Consider the following 6,738-nt stretch of genomic DNA (forward strand, 5'->3'; position numbering starts at 1 on the left):
GAACTTTGTCATGACAAATCAAATATTAATAAAGATTATTTACAGTTCACACTGAGATTTACTGCAGAATTTAATCTGATCAGTAAAATGGATGAAGTTCAGCTGCTGATGTCTGTGTAAATAAAACCAAACAAAACTGTTTCTCCTTCAAACCTCATCAAACACAAACAAACTTGTATTTTATTTCGAAATAAACGTGTCAGGGTTTTTCTGTTCTTCAAAATAGAAATGAATGAAGAAATGAATCCTCAATCTGCACTAAATCCTTCCATCTGCTGGTACAAAGGTGAAATGACGCGGGCCATTTGGGCTCAAAATACTGAATTAAAACAAATATGTTAAATGTAGGATGGCAGAGGGAGTCTCATTAATAGCGGAGCTCCAGCGGAGCACCATACCTAAGAAAAAATGGTAAACCCATCGAGTCGATTTTTTTTGTGGTTTGGCCGTGTACGTGTACCACCAGTCATACACACCGCCTAATGGCTAGTGTTAGTAATTACCACTCATTCACACCGCCTAGTGGCCAGTGTTAGTAATTACCACTCATACACACCGCCTAGTGGCCAGTGTTAGTAATTACCAGTCATACACACCGCCTAGTGGCCAGTGTTAGTAATTACCAGTCATACACACCGCCTAGTGGCCAGTGTTAGTAATTACCAGTCATACACACCGCCTCGTGGCCAGTGTTAGTAATTACCAGTCATACACACCGCCTAGTGGCCAGTGTTAGTAATTACCAGTCATACACACCGCCTCGTGGCCAGTGTTAGTAATTACCAGTCATACACACCGCCTAGTGGCCAGTGTTAGTAATTACCAGTCATACACACCGCCTAGTGGCCAGTGTTAGTAATTACCAGTCATACACACCGCCTCGGGCGGCACGGTGGTGCTGCCACTAGTGGGTGCGCAAGATAAAAAAAAAAATGTAATGGCGATTTTTAACTCTTCTTCTACGCCGTAACGGTTCTGCAGTAGTTTGTGGCTTCATTCATTCATTCATTCGCGATGCTCAACTGGTTGAAATCGGCAAAACTAAATGCGCACACTGCTACGCAACGAGATGGGCAGCGAACACAAATCCTTGCTGCTGCATACAGAAGTCCGCTGGTTGTCCCGCGGCAAAGTGTTAACAAGGCTCTTTGAGCTCCGACACGAGCTTCAGGTGTTTTTCGAGGACAACCCCTTTCCTTTGGCTTCAAGACTGCACGACGAAGACTTTCTGAAGAGGCTCGCCTACCTGGCGGACATCTTTTCTGCTCTGAATGAATTGAATCATTGAAGTGCAGACTGAGCCGCCAGCGCTGCACTTCACAATCAGATGGATCCTCTTCTTTATCTTTTCCTGATATGCTCCTTAATTGTTGTATCTCTTTAAAATGCATATGTTCATAATTATCATTGCTATTTTTACTGTTATTATATGTTAACTTTTTTGCAAATTAAATTCATTCTCAATTCATTTTCATAACCTTGTAATGACAGAGTTGTGTTGGTAGTGTTTTAAACACGGATGAAAATCATATATTTTCCCCATATCTGGCTGGTAGACTACATGCCTCGATGTGATCTCCCTTTGTAATGAATTTGCACATTTACCGTGTTGCAACGTTTTAAAACTGTTACATTTCGATCAAATTCTATCTAATTCAAATACGAGAGCGCATAATGATAATGTGATTCGATGTTCTCATTCGAGCACGACATGCTGCCTCTGTAAGAAAGCTTTGGTGTTTTTTTTTTTTCACTTTTGTGGTTTCCTGCAGGTGTGGCAAACGATGTTTGTTATCATTTTAGCATGATTAAAGATGCTGCCTTTATAAGAAAGCATGTGTTTTTTGAAACTGGGGAACTGGGGGTGCGTCAACCTGGTTGCAGTATAGAAGGGGGTGCGCGGCCAAAAAAGTTTGGGAACCGCTGGGTGGTTAGCACTGTGGCCTCACAGCAAGAAGGTCCAGGTTCAAGCCCCGTGGCTGGCGAGGGCCTTTCTGTGTGGAGTTTGCATGTTCTCCCTGTGTCCGCATGGGTTTCCTCCTGGTGCTCCGGTTTCCCCCACAGTCGAAAGACATGCAGGTTAGGTTAACTGGTGACTCTAAATTGACCGTAGGTGTGAGTGTGAATAGTTGTCTGTGTGTCAGCCCTGTGATGACCTGGCGACTTGTCCAGGGTGTACCCCGCCTTTCGCCCGTAGTCAGCTGGGATAGGCTCCTGTGACTCTGTAGAACAAGATAAAGCACCTCGTGGCCAGTTTTAGTAATTACCAGTCATACACACCGCCTAGTGGCCAGTGCTAACCAGTAAAGAAATAAAACAAGAGAGACTGGCTATGATATAAGAAAATTCTACAACCCAGAAACAGAGGGGAGCTCCGCTTTTAGGCAGTGCCTAAATCAGGGCTCTACATTAACTTTTGAAACCACTTGTCCTGTCGGGCAAGTTGAAAGGAAATTTACTTGTCCGAATGTGAAGTTGACTTGTCCGAAGAAATATTTGAGAAAAACACAAAAACTATTTGTAACCCAACAATCTTTATTGCATTTGTTTCCGAATTCACAACATGTGCATAATATCTATGAATCAAAAGTAATCAATACTTGATATACTGAGGCAAAAGTTCAAAAATATAGTAAAACAGACTGACTGATACCATAATTCACCAATTATTCTGCTGAAGTTCAGAAGCAATATATTCCAATAGAGTAGAAATTATGAACATAAAATTTTAAGAACAAAATAACTATACTATGAGATCCAGTAACACTAACCGTTATATATACACAGATCAGTACTCTGCAGTTCAGTAACAAATATCACAAAAAGTAACATCATAAAATTTATGACTTGATGAGATATCACTAGTTTGGACAAGAGAAACAAATAACAACAATGCAATGGCGTAGATTTAGGGATGGTAGGGACATATCACAATCAATATTTGGGGAATACAAAATAGTCCCTACCAATATTTACCATTTTATTTTAATATAGCGAAAATCTACATTTATTAATGTAATATTTCAATATATTACACAGTGGTAGCATTAATTTAAACGTTTTGTTTATGAGAGGTTCCGAGATGTATTCGGAGCTATGACGACCCATGCCACTATTTCATTGGCTGCAACAGAGCGATGGTCATCAGTGGTGCCAGTCAGGTAGCTTCACGCGAAAGCAGAGGTCCATGTGCTGTGGTGCTGAAAGCGGCAACGCATCTGGCTCGTAATGGCCCGAAACTGTATAAATTTGTCATTCTGAATTTGACCACTGTTCTACTTTATAAGCTTAAGAGACAACAATGCCATTGCCACCAAAAAAGAAATGAGACATTAGAAGTTATTTCACCACCGCGACAGTAAGTATAATGCGCCCAGAAGTTTGATATTTAGCTGTGTCACGCAACACAATTATTGCAGTGTTCAGTGAAGGCTTAGCTAAGTGTTATATTTCCTCCTCCCCTCCCGTGTCTTTTTGGAGTGCTAGTTTTAACTGTCTGTAGTAGCCAACAGAATAAAGCCCTGGCAGATACATGCAATAAACACGGGAAGTCATGGAAAGATGCTGATAGCTCTCGTTTTAGTTAGTTAGTGCTAGTGTAGCCTGGTGGCTATAAAGCTTGCCAGTTGTTGTCGCTAATTAATGAAAACTCTGTGCATGAAATTAGACAACAGAAGACAGATGCAAACCTTGTGCAGGTTAAGAATCTGTGCTTTTGTTACTATAGTTTTCTTTTTGTCCAGTTTGAACTCAGTCATAGCATAATTTCTTTTCACCTGAGCTAAATACATCATGGCAACATGTAGGCTATATTCTAGTCCTCATGTTTGTTAAAAATGGGTTCATGAATCTTTTTCATGAACATTTTGTTTGATTACATAGGACACAAAGAAGTGTAGTGCCAACCAGGAGGAGGTTTCGACAGAGGAAGCAGAACCTACGGGTGGTCAGGTGAGGTGTAAAGTTAAGAACAGGCATAAGTAGGTCAGCAATGACACTGAATGTGATGTAGAATAGGTCTACTAATTATATAATATTTTTGTTTTCACATAGGATGTTCAGACATCCAGTGAAGGGGCAGGACAGATAGAAAGAGAGGTGTGTGTGTGTGGGGAGGGGAGTAAGTTGTAATGTCCCTACCAAAGCTTAGACCAAACCTACGCCCTTGCAACAATGCTACAAATAAAAACAACTGATAACAAAATTGACTGATTAATATTGTAAATCACTGATTATTATACACTGAAATATAGTTATCAAATGACAAGATAATATATCTTGTTATGAAAACCTCCACACCTCTACTGACTCACAGATGAATGGATACAAATAAAGTTTCTATTCATCTTCATCTATCAACCCTTGTGTTCTGCTCCATCAATTGGACTCCATCAATCATTAATTTATTTATGAGAAATTGAAAACCAGAAAATTAAAATTATATACATTTTCATTTTTAAATTATTAATTTTGAATATACCTGCATATATCCTCCACTGATTAATTGTTGTCTAATCATTCAGTGTGGCTCCTGTATGGTATTTAATGGTAAAAAAAGATAATTTCAAATAATCCATAATTATATCTAAATTATAGAGCCCTATGTTCCAAATCCCTAAACTCCCATTACTAATTAGTTAATTAATACAGCCGGTAACCTAATTAGCAGCCATTTGACAGCTTGGTATTTCCTAGATAACTTTCCCCACTCCTACCTCACTCCCTATCAATCCACACGCATGCAGGCGCACATTCCAAGCCCAGCCAATTCAAAGATTTGGAAATTACCGCATACTCAACGTAAATATACAGTTGAATAATGATCCCACCAACAAATCCACGTGTATGACACGATTAAAACCAATCATAGACTACGTTCAGACTGCACCCTGAAACGACCCATATCTGATTTTTTTGCCCATATGCGACCTGTATCCGATTTGTTATTGACAATCTGAAAGACACAGATCTGATTTTTTCACATGCGACCCAGGCCGCTTGGATATGTGGTCCTAAATCCGATGCATAGCCGATATTTTCACATGCGACTGCAGTCTGACCGGACAGGTCGCATTCATGCGACCTACACGTCATCAACAAGAGACAAACGTCACTATTCTGCGTTGGCTAATCCCGCCTCTTTGGTGGAAAACAACAACATTTGTACAGTTTTCAGAATTTAAATAGACTTTTATAGAATTGATCAAGCTAATGGTGGATTTGGTAGGGACCTGGATGTTTATCTGTTAGCCTGATTAAATAAAACAGTTTCTATAACTGATTTATAACTTAAACCATCCTGTATTACAAGATTATAAGATTGTTCTGGAAATTTCCAGTAATTTGACACCTTCGGTCTCATTAGTCTGCTGTTAATCAGATTATTGTGCGAGTTCCGCCGCCGCCACAAAAACCACATCACCAGGTCTCGCCTCATCTCCATAGCAAACTGCACTGGTGTTTATGCACCTTGAGCCAGCGCTGAGAGAAGTTGCAGAATTCAGCTGGCTATAAACAATCTAAATAAATATTTATAAAAATGTAGAAAAAGTTTAATATAACGAAATAAATATGTGCAAATTATTAAGCCTGAATTAAGAGTTTGGTAATACAGCGGCCGTATCCCAAATGACTGCCTACTGAAGCTCGAGTGCACTATATAGAGTTTAAAAATCCATTACTTCCTAGTAACATGTAGTGCACTTATATAGAAATTAGAGACATATTTAGGAGTCAACCCTCGTTACCAGGCTACACGTTTTCATTTCAGAAACAAAAACACACACAAGACCTCACACTTTAACACTAACCAGATAATTAAACAAACAAACAAACAAACAAACAAACAAACAAACAAACAAACAAAGAAGAAATCATTAAACATGAAGAGTGCGCTTTTTTTTGTTTACGTATTACGTAGATGTGCTTATTACATGTCAATTTGCGCATGCAGGACACTTTTGGGTCGTTTTCCATTCATATTGGAGATCGCATACAAGTCTCATGAACGGCCTAACAAAAAAAATCGGATTTCACAACAAATCGGATATGGGTCGTTTCAGGTTGCAGTCTGAACGTAGTGATAAACGACCGTTTACTTTTCAGCTCAAATACACGAAGCGGTATTGGCCGGTTTCACAAGTGGAATATTGCACATGCGCACATCGCTCTTTCCGAATAGAAACATCCGGCAATTCATCAAAACAATATGTCAAGTGAGATGCTTCGGAAATCATGTGAATAAACTGATACATTTGCTATGTAACCCGAATATCGGCGTATTTTGGCACTTGTCCGATGGGACAATTAACTGAGACGATGAACTTGTCCGACATAAAGTATCACTTGTCCCGGACAAGCGTTAATGTCGAGCCCTGTAAATCTATATATTATTCATGACAAAACGCTCCGATTGGTCAGTGACACATTACGGCTCTGACGTTTCATGTTGCTGCACGTGACAGTGTTGTGACTGCAGTGAAAAGTCATCCTGAGGAGATTACACTGACTAGTTTACCTGATTCCTCTATCAGAGTCATTGTCACTTCTTTCCTCATGAGCTTCACTGTGTTTTGTCTGTTTAAGAAGGTGACAGGCTGCTCGTTCAGGATTGTGTTCTTTTTATAACATCGTGTTTTTGATTGATGCATATTTAAATACTTATTTAAATGAAAACTTTATCCAGTCAGGTCCATAAGTATTTGGACAGTGACAATTTTTATTTTTCCTCTGTACACC

This window comes from Neoarius graeffei, chromosome 1, assembly GCF_027579695.1.
Source record: "Neoarius graeffei isolate fNeoGra1 chromosome 1, fNeoGra1.pri, whole genome shotgun sequence".
In the NCBI taxonomy this organism is placed as follows: Eukaryota; Metazoa; Chordata; class Actinopteri; order Siluriformes; family Ariidae; genus Neoarius; species Neoarius graeffei.